Source organism: Taudactylus pleione, unplaced genomic scaffold, assembly GCF_031769625.1.
Source record: "Taudactylus pleione unplaced genomic scaffold, aTauple2 ptg000270l, whole genome shotgun sequence".
Taxonomy (NCBI): domain Eukaryota; kingdom Metazoa; phylum Chordata; class Amphibia; order Anura; family Myobatrachidae; genus Taudactylus; species Taudactylus pleione.
This window is the reverse complement of record NW_028284672.1, coordinates 821,881-832,920: the sequence shown is the minus strand read 5'-3', so window position 1 is coordinate 832,920 and position 11,040 is coordinate 821,881.

The window sequence follows — 11,040 nt, the reverse complement described above, 5'->3', positions numbered from 1 at the left end:
CTGGCAGGTCTGTGACGAAATCCATGGAGAGATGCGTCCATGGACGTGATGGAGTAGGTAATGGAAGCAATTCCCCAGCTGGAGCTTGTCGTGATGATTTATGCTGGGCACAGGAGGAGCAGGAAGAGATAAACTCCATTATGTCTGCCTTCATAGAAGGCCACCAATAGTGTCTTTTCAGGAACTCCAAGGTCTTCCGAGTGCCTGAGTGCCCTGCGAAGCGAGAGGAATGTGCCCAAGTGAGAAGCTGCTTCCTTAATTCCGGGGCCACAAATGATTTTCCCGTAGGAGGCTGAAGTTGTAATGCGGCGAAAACTCTTGATTCCAAGACAGGGGTATTGCTTTGATTTTCAGATTGATCATCACAGAGGAGAGATCTCGATAGGGCATCAGCCTTCTGATTAAGTGCTCCAGACCGAAAGGTCAGGGTGAACTGAAACCTGGCAAAGAATATTGCCCAGCGGGCCAAACGAGGACTCACACATTGGAGGTTTTTGAGAAATAGGAGATTTCTATGGTCCGTAAATACAGTAAATGGAAACTTGGCGCCTTCTAGCAAATACCTCCATTCTTTCAACGCCAACTTTACAGCTAGTAGTTCTTGCTCACCTATGGCGTAGTTCCTTTCGGCAGGTGAGAATTTTTTAGAAAAGAACCCACACGGATGGACTCGGTTGTCCTCATAACGTTGAGACAAGACTGCTCCCACAGCTTCAGATGATGCATCTACTTCCAACAAAAAAGGCCTGTCCAGATCTGGTTGTCGAAGAACTGGTGCTGAGATGAAGGCCTGTTTTAGAAGATGAAAGGCAGACTCTGCCTCAGGTGACCATTGGGCAGGATTAGCACCTTTGCGGGTCAAGGCTGTAATGGGAGCCAGCAGTGTAGAAAATCCCTTAATGAAGCGTCTATAATAATTGGCGAAGCCCAACAATCTCTGGATGGCCTTCAGTGTCTGAGGTCGGGTCCAATCCAGAATTGCTTGTACCTTCTTGGGGTCCATTTCTAAACTGGAGCCAGATATTACATAGCCGAGAAAAGGTACACTGGGCACTCCAAAGACGCACTTCTCCAGTTTGCAGTAAAGGTGGTTTTCTCTCAAACGGATCAGGACTTCTTTAACATGTTCTTGATGTTTGGCCACAGAGGGTGAAAAAATCAGTATGTCATCCAGATAGACAACAACCGAAACATATAACAGATCCCGGAAAATCTCATTAACAAAACTTTGAAAGACAGCAGGGGCGTTACACAATCCAAAAGGCATTACTAAATACTCGAAATGTCCATCTCTGGTATTAAAAGCGGTCTTCCATTCATCGCCAGCTCGGATACGAATGAGGTTGTAAGCCCCTCTTAGATCTAATTTAGAAAAAATGACAGAGCCCTTGACCCTATCAAACAACTCAGTAATCAGGGGAAGAGGGTATCGATTTTTTACAGTAATGTCATTAAGGCCTCGATAATCGATACATGGTCTTAGACCACCGTCCTTCTTGCCAACGAAGAAAAACCCAGCTCCGGCAGGTGAAGTAGAGGGGCAGATGAACCCCTTTGCCAGGTTGTCCCGGATGTACTCGGTCATGGCTTGAGTCTCAGGCAAGGACAGCGGATAGGTACGACCACGAGGTGGCATCTTATCAGGTATCAATTCAATTGGACAGTCCCATTCCCTATGAGGGGGTAAGATATTTGCTTGTTGTTCAGAGAAAACATCGGCGAACATCTGATCATCTGATATTCCTTGGGAATGGCAGAAGAAACTAATGAAACTGTCTTTCTCACAGGTCGAATTTTTGGAAGACAGGATTTCTGACAGTCCATACCCCATGACAGAATCTGCATAGAACTCCAATCAATCCTGGGATTATGTTTACGTTACCAGGGTAGACCAAGAACAATTTCTTGAGAGGCCTCTGATATCACCAGGAATTTTAAGGACTCAGAATGAAGTGCCCCAATTCGGACCAATACAGGTTGAGTCTCTTTGGTGACTATCCCGTTAGTCAGAGGGCGTCTGTCTATCGAGGTCAGAGAGATAGCATGGTTGAGAGACAAACAAGGTATCTGAAATTTATCTATGAAACTAGACGTTATGAAATTTCCGGCTGCTCCTGAGTCGATTAGAGCAGTAGCAAAGACAGGTTTGGGTTTAAGATCCAAGGCTAGGGTAATCGTGAAATCTTAAATTTTTGGAGACGGGTTCATAACTCCTAACTTGACGTCTCCAGGGTCAGTTAGGATTTGGCATTTCCCGGTTTACGGGGGCAGGAGATCAGCAGGTGACCAGACTCTCCGCAGTACAGATAGAGGTTCTTTTGCATTCTTCTCTGACGTTCTTCTTTGGAGAGGTGTGTATGATTCACCTGCATAGGCTCCTCTTCAGTAGGAGAAGGAATGGGATGGGTAGAAATGGAGGGGGTAAATGACCTTTGCCGGTCAGTTCTGTTTTTTTCAGCCTGACGTTCCCTGAAGCGTAGGTCAACTTTGATACACAATGAAATCATGTCGTTCAGATTAGTAGGAAGCTCTCGAGTGACTAGATCATCCTTTAGTCGGTCTGACAACCCATGCCAGAAGGCCGAGGTGAGGGCTTCCTCATTCCATTTGAGCTCTGATGCTAAAATTTGAAATTGCACGGCATATTGACTGACAGGACGGACCCCTTGTCTCAGTGTCATGATGTTTGATGATGCTGATACAGTACGCCCAGGTTCATCGAAAATCCTCCTGAAGGATGACACAAAGCCTGCGTAATTATCCAGCAGTGGATCTGAGCGCTCACAGAGTGGGGAAGCCCATTCCAAGGCCTGGCTGGATAACAGAGAGACTATATAAGCCACTTTAGTTCTTGCAGTTGGAAAGTTGTCAGGCTGCAGGGTAAAATGTATGTCACACTGATTTAGAAATCCTCGGCAGAGTTTAGGATTGCCGTCAAATTTATTTGGTAAAGGAAGATGTAAGCGGGGAGATGATCTGCCTCCTGTATTCCCAGACGCTGATGCGGATGTAGATGCTGGTACCTCAGGGGTAGAAAAGGAAGTTTGCAAACTATCCTGTCGCTTGGACATCTCTTGCAGAAATTGAGCCATCTGATGCTGCATGTTTTCCAGATTTTCTAAACGACCAGAAATGCACCGAAACAAATCCACTCCTGACTCCTGATCCGTGGCCGGCTTCATGGGGCCAGTGCAAACTGTGATGTTCTGGGTTGTTTGTGGACCCGGGGTGGTAGTAGGAGCGAACACAGAAGCAGATTTAAAAATAAAACTAGGATTTTTAATAAGTGCTTGAGTAGACATATAATGGCAGTAAATAAAAGTCCAGGAATATATAAATGTGCACAAGAGTTCTGTGGTGGGAGTAGAAGGGTTAATGTCCAAGTAGAAACAATTAGAGCTGTCCAGGTGTGCAGGTAGTGAAACTGAAAATAATCAAGCCAGGTTTGCAGGTAGTGAACTGAAAATAATCAAGCCAGGTTTGCAGGTAGTGAACAGAAGCGCAGGATGTCAGCAGGCTCAGGCACTCAGGTGTGGGCAAGGGTGATGGAGGAAGCGGGGTAGTCCAGTGGGAGCTAGGAGCTGACAGGCAGACTGGCAGACAGCGAATTCACAGGAACAGGTAAGCACAGAGAACTCCCTCTCAGCTAGGCTGAGATACACGTTGCACTGGCAAAGAAGGAAGGCACTGACCCTTCCTAAATACCCCATGCCGTGCTGTTACTGGCCGGAGGGAACATGTGACTCACCAGGATTGGCCAGCCACATCACATGGCCAGAAGGCAAGATGGCGGCGCCCATGCCAAACGGAATGGAGACGCCGCCAGGCCTTACCAGCGCAGAGTGACAACAGGCCCGCACAACAACGCGCGCAGCCAAAGCCCCCCGCCAGACACCAGCTCCGCCACCAGACAGCCCGCGCCACAATGACCTCACAGGTAACACTCGCCTAGCGCCATGCTGAAATACCCTGGCCGTGACAATATATCTATAGCCAGCGTGCATACATCATATATCTCTAGCCAGCGTGCATACATCATATATCTATAGCCTGCATGCATACATCATATATCTATAGCCTGCGTGCATACATCATATATCTATAGCCTGCGTGCAGCTTTGCAATTATGATCCTTGCTGAATCAAGCCCAATGTCCATGGATTGCATTAGAATGTTATCTGGTGTTTTGTGTATGTAAGTATATTGGAATGCTATCAAGCTGTGGCTGACACTGGGAAATGCTCCCACCCAAGATGAGATGGGCAACTTTATTATTAAAGTGTTTTTTGCCCCCTTAGGGGACTGCATATAACCTTTTTGCAACATGGAATAACAATATGGCCTGGCACAAACCCATTTATAAAAATGCTACATGTGTTTTTGCTATATTTAATTCCAAAACTTTGAACATATTCACAGTTACTGTGAATACATATCATCTGGAAATGTTATACATGGGTTGGGTACGGGATCCTGGAAATAGGGATGCCAGCGGTCAATACCGACACCGGCATTCCGACAGTCAGAATGTCAACAGAATTAGGTAAGTATCCTAACCGTAACCCCTAACCCCCCCAACCCTAACCTTCTCCTCACACAGCCTAACCCTCCCTTCCTCTCAGCCTAACCCTAACCCTCCCCGCCCCCGCAGCCTGACCCTCCCCCTTTGCAGCCTAAACTTAACTCCCCCCCCCCCAGCATAACCCTCCCCCAGTGCCTAATACATACCGTTGTGATGTCAGCGGTAAGGATTCTGGTGACGGCCTCCAGAGAGTTCCCAGAATAGCAGTCAGAGTAGAAGGATTCAGGGGTGATACGTGCCTAAATATGACATTGCCTTTATGCCTAATTAATTATCATTACAATGAGCAGTAAATTTGCAAATGGATGAAACAGTGTAAATCTTTAGCACTATTATGATGACTTGTGCAAAATCTGCTCATTTCCGCAGATGATTTTATGCATCCATTGTGCTTTGTAGTTCAGTGTCTGCAGCTAAGGGGTAAACAGGTCAAATGTCCAAGGCCCCAAGACCTAATGAGGCACCTGAGCTTCTCATGCAATATTCCATATTCCATTAGCTATAAGTCAGAATAAGAATAAACAATGCATGTTACTTTTATATCTCATCAACTTTGCTCAGCCTCATTAATGATGTTTTATATGACATTTCTAAATGCTACATTTAGCTGTCCTTTATGGCCTACATAATGTCTAACAACCCTCCTTGTATTATCACTCCACATTTTTTACCATAGTGACAATATAATTTGTTTAGGGGTCTGTGTCATATCACAACAGACTATCTGTATTATACTGTAACTGAAAAGTACAAAAAAAACATTGACACAGGGGTAAGTAGTTTGCTGACTTTTAAATGAAGAATAAGAAAATCTTACCCAGACCCCTACCGGATTCATTCTAGAATAAGAGACATTCAAGGCTTGAATAATTCACTGCAGTGGCAAATATTAGAGCAAGTGTGGCCAGCCTATGAAGAGGTCATATTTTGCACATAACAAGCAGGGGCGTATTAATAATGGCACACACCCTGCACCCATACTTTTTTTTTTCTTCATATTACCTCTCCGATGTCACAGCGGAGAAGTGCTGCTGAAAACGCCTAGAAAATCGCCGCCGCGGCCATTTTCCTGGCATTTTGCGCATGCGCAGTTGGAAATCACTGGGAAAATGTCTGCCGCGCCATTTTCCCGGTGATCTGCGCATGCGCAGTAGAGTCCGGGCACACTCTAGTGCCCGGAGTCTACTGTTGCTGTCAGTTCTTAATACTCCCCTTATAACAAGCTATAGTCTGCCTCAGACAAAGTACAGTATAAAATATACATATCAAATACATATACAGGGCCAACTATCACAGTAAGCCGTTAGATGCAGCAGTACGGCCAACCTAACTGTGCTACATGATTTTTGTTTGCAGATGTGGGCACCATTCCACAATCCACGTCCAATACTCTGCAGCAAATTGGATCTAGTCCAAGAGTGCAGGGGAGCGGAAGAAGAACCTGGCACCAGCCCTGGACATATATGTAAGGGGTGGGTTCTGGATCGTCATCTTCCTAATCCTCCCCCTAACCTCCCCCCGCACAGCCTAACCCTACCCCCCCCCACAGCCTAACTCTAACCATCCCCCCCGCAGCCTAACCCTAACCCTCCCCACCACAGCCTAAACCTAACCCTCCCCATAGTGTGTAACCCTAGCCCTCCCCCTAGCTCTAATACTTAATGTCATGATTCTGGTGCTGGGATTCCTCCTGTTGACGGTTTTCCGGCGCCGGTATTCTGAGTTCCAACTCCCGACCGCCGGGATGATAACTACATCCCGTATGTACACATTGGTCTCCTTAAACATCGGATAGTGTCTTTGATACAGTATTATTAATTAACACCATTAATTAGCACCATTCCGCAATCCACAGTACCTGCTCTGCAGCACATTGGCGTTAGTCTAGGATTCCGGGGGGCACAGGCCCTGGATATATATGTATGGATTGGGTACTGGAACCCAGCGGTCGGGATGCCGGCGAGAGGGGGGTTGGAGGTTGCGGGCAACTACATCACCCCCACACACACACAGACAAATAAACGTATAAAGCCATTTGGACCATAGATTTTCTGAACCCGCTTCTCAATACAGTACGACGGAAAACGAAGTAGTTCCAGAATAATCATAAATGATATACAGGCACATCTACTGGGGTTTCTCTACAATTTACCCTACTTGGAGATAGCTTTGGTAACAGTATAATGGATTTACCCAAAATTATTTCAAAATGAATACATAAGATTTATTTGTTTACTACAAATCTAGATTACAGATAATGAAAGGTGGATGCCTTTTTATTACCTGGAGATGGGGTTCAATACAATAGAACAGAAAAGGGTTATCTCATATCCTAAATACTAAACAGATCAGGTGAATTTCATGGGAAATGGGTCAGGTTAGTATGTCACCCTATAAACTACATGTAATTTTTTGTAATGCTTTTAATTACTATGTAGGCTAATCATTTTAATATTAAACATTTTATTACATACTAACATGTCTTTAAATCAGCAGGACAATGACTTGATCCAATTACACGTTGGTACAAACATATTGTCACTTTCTGATTACTGGCAGCATTTAAGGCTGTTCTGCTACTACAAGTATTTTTCCTGACAATTTCCCCTATTAGCTCCATTGATGGAGGTGTCACCAGTGGGATGAGTAATGAGCCCTGCGACACTTCATCCGGGTGTAGTATGAATTACCGCCGGCCACGTGGCCAGCGGTTCAAATCCTGACAGCAGAAGCCCGGCAGAGGTGAAGATCCCGACCACTAATAAGGTACGTATAACTAACCCTATTTTCCCCCCTAACCCTCCCTTAGGGGTGCCTAACCCTAACCTCCCCCCCAAGTGCCTAACCCTAACCCCCCTCTAAGTGCCAACCTAACCCCCCTTTCCCCGCAGCCTAACCCTAAGTCTCCCGGGGGGGTGCCTAACCCTAACCTCAGGGTCGTGCTGGCCCAGCGGGGAGTCGGGAAAATCCCTGGTGGGCCTCGCTGTTTCTAGCCATGCCCACTATTGCAGGAGGGCGGGGCCTATCTTAGGTAACCGACAAAGTCATATACTATAGCCTGCTGCTACTACAAGCAGCAGGTGGTTCCGTCTGACTCAGAGTGTAATATATGAAGTGGCTGGTCACAGTGGGAAGGGACTACAACTCCCAACAGCCCTTGCTGCTGGATGATGCAAAGGTTGCCGCCGGGTGTTGTCACGGCAGGAGCAGGGACCAGCGGCATACTGGGGCAGCATAGACAGGAGTACATTACTCTCTCACTATGCACCAGGCTCCTCCAATCTGGCCTCCTCCATCCTCTGCACACAGACATCGGTGGAAGTAAGAAGAACTGTAGCTGGACAGACTACAATAATTGCGCTATGCGCTCTCAAGCGGGTCAATGGCGTCCCAGTGCGCATGCGCACGACGGAGCCGGCTCCTTCGTGCGCATGCGCGAGACACGGATAGCGACGGCAAACCGTCGCTCTTGGTCTCGTACCAAAGGGGGCCTGCTGTCGATGTTGAGTGACAGCACGCCCCCTTTGGTGGGCGGGCCGGGGGTGTGGTTGCCCAGACGGAGGCGTTCCCACTGACATCTGTTAGAGCCGAAAGCAGTCTGGGGCTTGCGGCAACGAGACCCTACCACAAGGGTCTCGTCGCAAGCCCGATGGTCGCGATGGTCTTGACCATCGCGACCATCATCATGGCCACTCGACCATCATCATGGCCGCTCGCTATAGCTGTGGGTGGTCACCCACAGCTATGTGAGCGGCCGGAGGGCCGCTCTAAAAACCAGAGGGCCGGCCCTGATTCAGAGCGAGCGCTCTGTCAGAGCGTCCGGCTCTGAATCAGGACCTCTGTGTGACTCTGTTTGGGACTCTGCATATGCGTTGAGATTCTGTATACACATGTGTGCTGGGATTACATGGTTGTGTGTATGCCAGTGTGCTGAGGTTACATGTGTGTGTGTTCCGTGAAAGCCCACATTCATTAAGATTGTGCCCTTTTGCTGGAGTAGTCATTCCATCCACGCCACAACCTGGTATAACAGAAATTGGAAACATGAAATAATAATAATGACGGCTCATCTCCATGCTTGTAAAGAAATTTGTATTTTGTTGTAATGCAAATTACTGGTTGCCTGTATTAGAGAGAGAGCTGTCACCATTTACATCCTTTATACCTTGATTCTCAGGGGTAAATTTACTAAAGTGAGAGTTTTTAGAAGTGAGTTTTAAAAGTGATGTTGCCCATAGCAACCAATCAGATTCTACTTAACTAGCACCTTCTTGAAGATAATAGCTAGAATCTGATTGGTTGCTATGGGCAACATAAGTTTTAAAACTCACTTCTAAAAACTCACTTTAGTAAATTTACTCCTCAGACTAGAATGGAGAGGTGGCTGTGTCGCTCTAGGTTTATCAGCTTCCTGTACAGTAGTGCATTGTGTTTACTTGTGCAATGTTCTCATGCAAATGTGGGCATGAGGTTACATGTGCCCTGTCTATGGACATAGGCTTTCCTGTGCCACTATCTATATGGGCACGAGTTCTCCAGTGCCACTATCTGTACGGGCATGGGTTTTCCTGTGCCACTATCTGTATGGGCATGGGTCTTCCAGTGCCACTATCTGTATGGGCATGGGCTTGCCTGTGCCTCTGTCTGTGCGTTGGTGAGGTTACCTGAGTGGGCATGTGGTTTCTTGTGTCTGTGAGCAGTCACTGAGCCAGATTTCATTCTGGAACACACACATGGAATCAGCAATGAAGTCATGCTCCTGGAGTGAGGTCCAGGGAGGTAGACAACAAGGAGGAGGATCCAAGGAGCCTCAGCCGCACCCAGCGGACTGAAGGTCATAGAAAACGCCTTAAATTAAGCCAATGTTAGTAGTTGTTGTTGTTGTTGGGGGATCAGCACTTAGGATGAAATGCCTAAGTTCAATTTACGTGGTTGGTAAGAAAAAATACAGTCAGTTTCCCTTCACATGAAGATGCCTTAGACTACACTGTGTAATTTTTTCTGACACAAACTATTGGATTTAATTGCTGTTTTGTTAATACTTTCTATTATATTTTGGGGACATACACTGTTGGTAGAAATATATTAGGGATGCCAGTAAGAGAACATTGCTCCCTCTATACCTTCCCTTCTCTTCCAACCTACATATTTTCCACTCGCCTCTACCTTAATCCACTCCGGTACTCTATTTCTAATGATACATTCTGCCACCCTTCACCATCCTATTATGCCATAATACACCCCATACCCATACATTTCCACTGAGACACTTGCCACGGCCTCCAGGGTCTGTGGCATAGGCACTACTCTGCCAGGAAAATGTGCTCTGATTGCTCGACAGGGACACCTCCCCTCTAGATCCACCACAGCGCCTACTAACCCTGATCCTTCTCCTGGTTGCCAGTAATCCGGCCACATCTCCTCCCTTCCCTCTCCCCCATTGTTGTACACATTCTGTAATGTTAGATCTGTGCAACAAACTAGCCTCCATTAATTTTTTTTCATGTTTAATTTCCTAAAGACATCAGGCCACACTACTCCAGTTGATGACCACCCCTACGAAATGGCTTGCCACTCCCTTCTAGTGGGCCCCTTCCATTGCATTTACCTGGTGGGCCCTTCATACCCCAGTCCGACACTGCCTAACCTCCCTTCCCCTAGCATAAACCTAACCCTCCCAGGGTGGTGCCTAACCCTAAGTCCCCCCGGGAGCCCTAAAACCTAACCCTCCCCCCACGGCTGTCCGCGCCTTCGTTCGGTATGCTTCCATGGCCCTTTCTAATTATAAGACTACAACAAACACACCAAAAAGAGCTATAAACAATTCTTTATTGGATGAAGTTTTCTGTTTTTTAATGTTGCCGCTTTTTTTATTGCATTTGTTCATTACATTACTCGTGTAACACATAATAGCGCTTTCTATATAATCTCTGTTTTTCAATCACATTTGTTTGTGAGTTGGAGATTTTACCCTTAGCAACCAATAAGACACTAGCTGTCATTTTATAGATTGTACTGGATAAATGACAAGATGATTGGCTGCTATGGGCAACACTCCAACTTGTCCTCTTTAGAAGGTTTGACACATCTTCCCCTATAGGTTGCTATAAACCTTAAAGTATCCAGCATATACGCTGATATGCCCCAAGCCTAAGAGAGCAACATACAGTACTCATGCTTTAATATAAAGAGAAACTGTGTATTTACAGTAACTAGTTACTACATAAGAGATGCTATTTTCTATGGACAATTATAACCAGACTCACTGATTGGAGCTTCCACACCACAGTCCAACACTTGTATATACTCTTTGGGTTATATCGTTAGTCAATTTCAAATGCAAAAACTTTACAACAATATGTTTTTTTTATTTTTAGTGACGTTCCCTAACAAGCTTAAAAGGTTATGTTCAAATGTATTTAAAAAGATGGACCCATGTAATTGTTACTAATACAAAT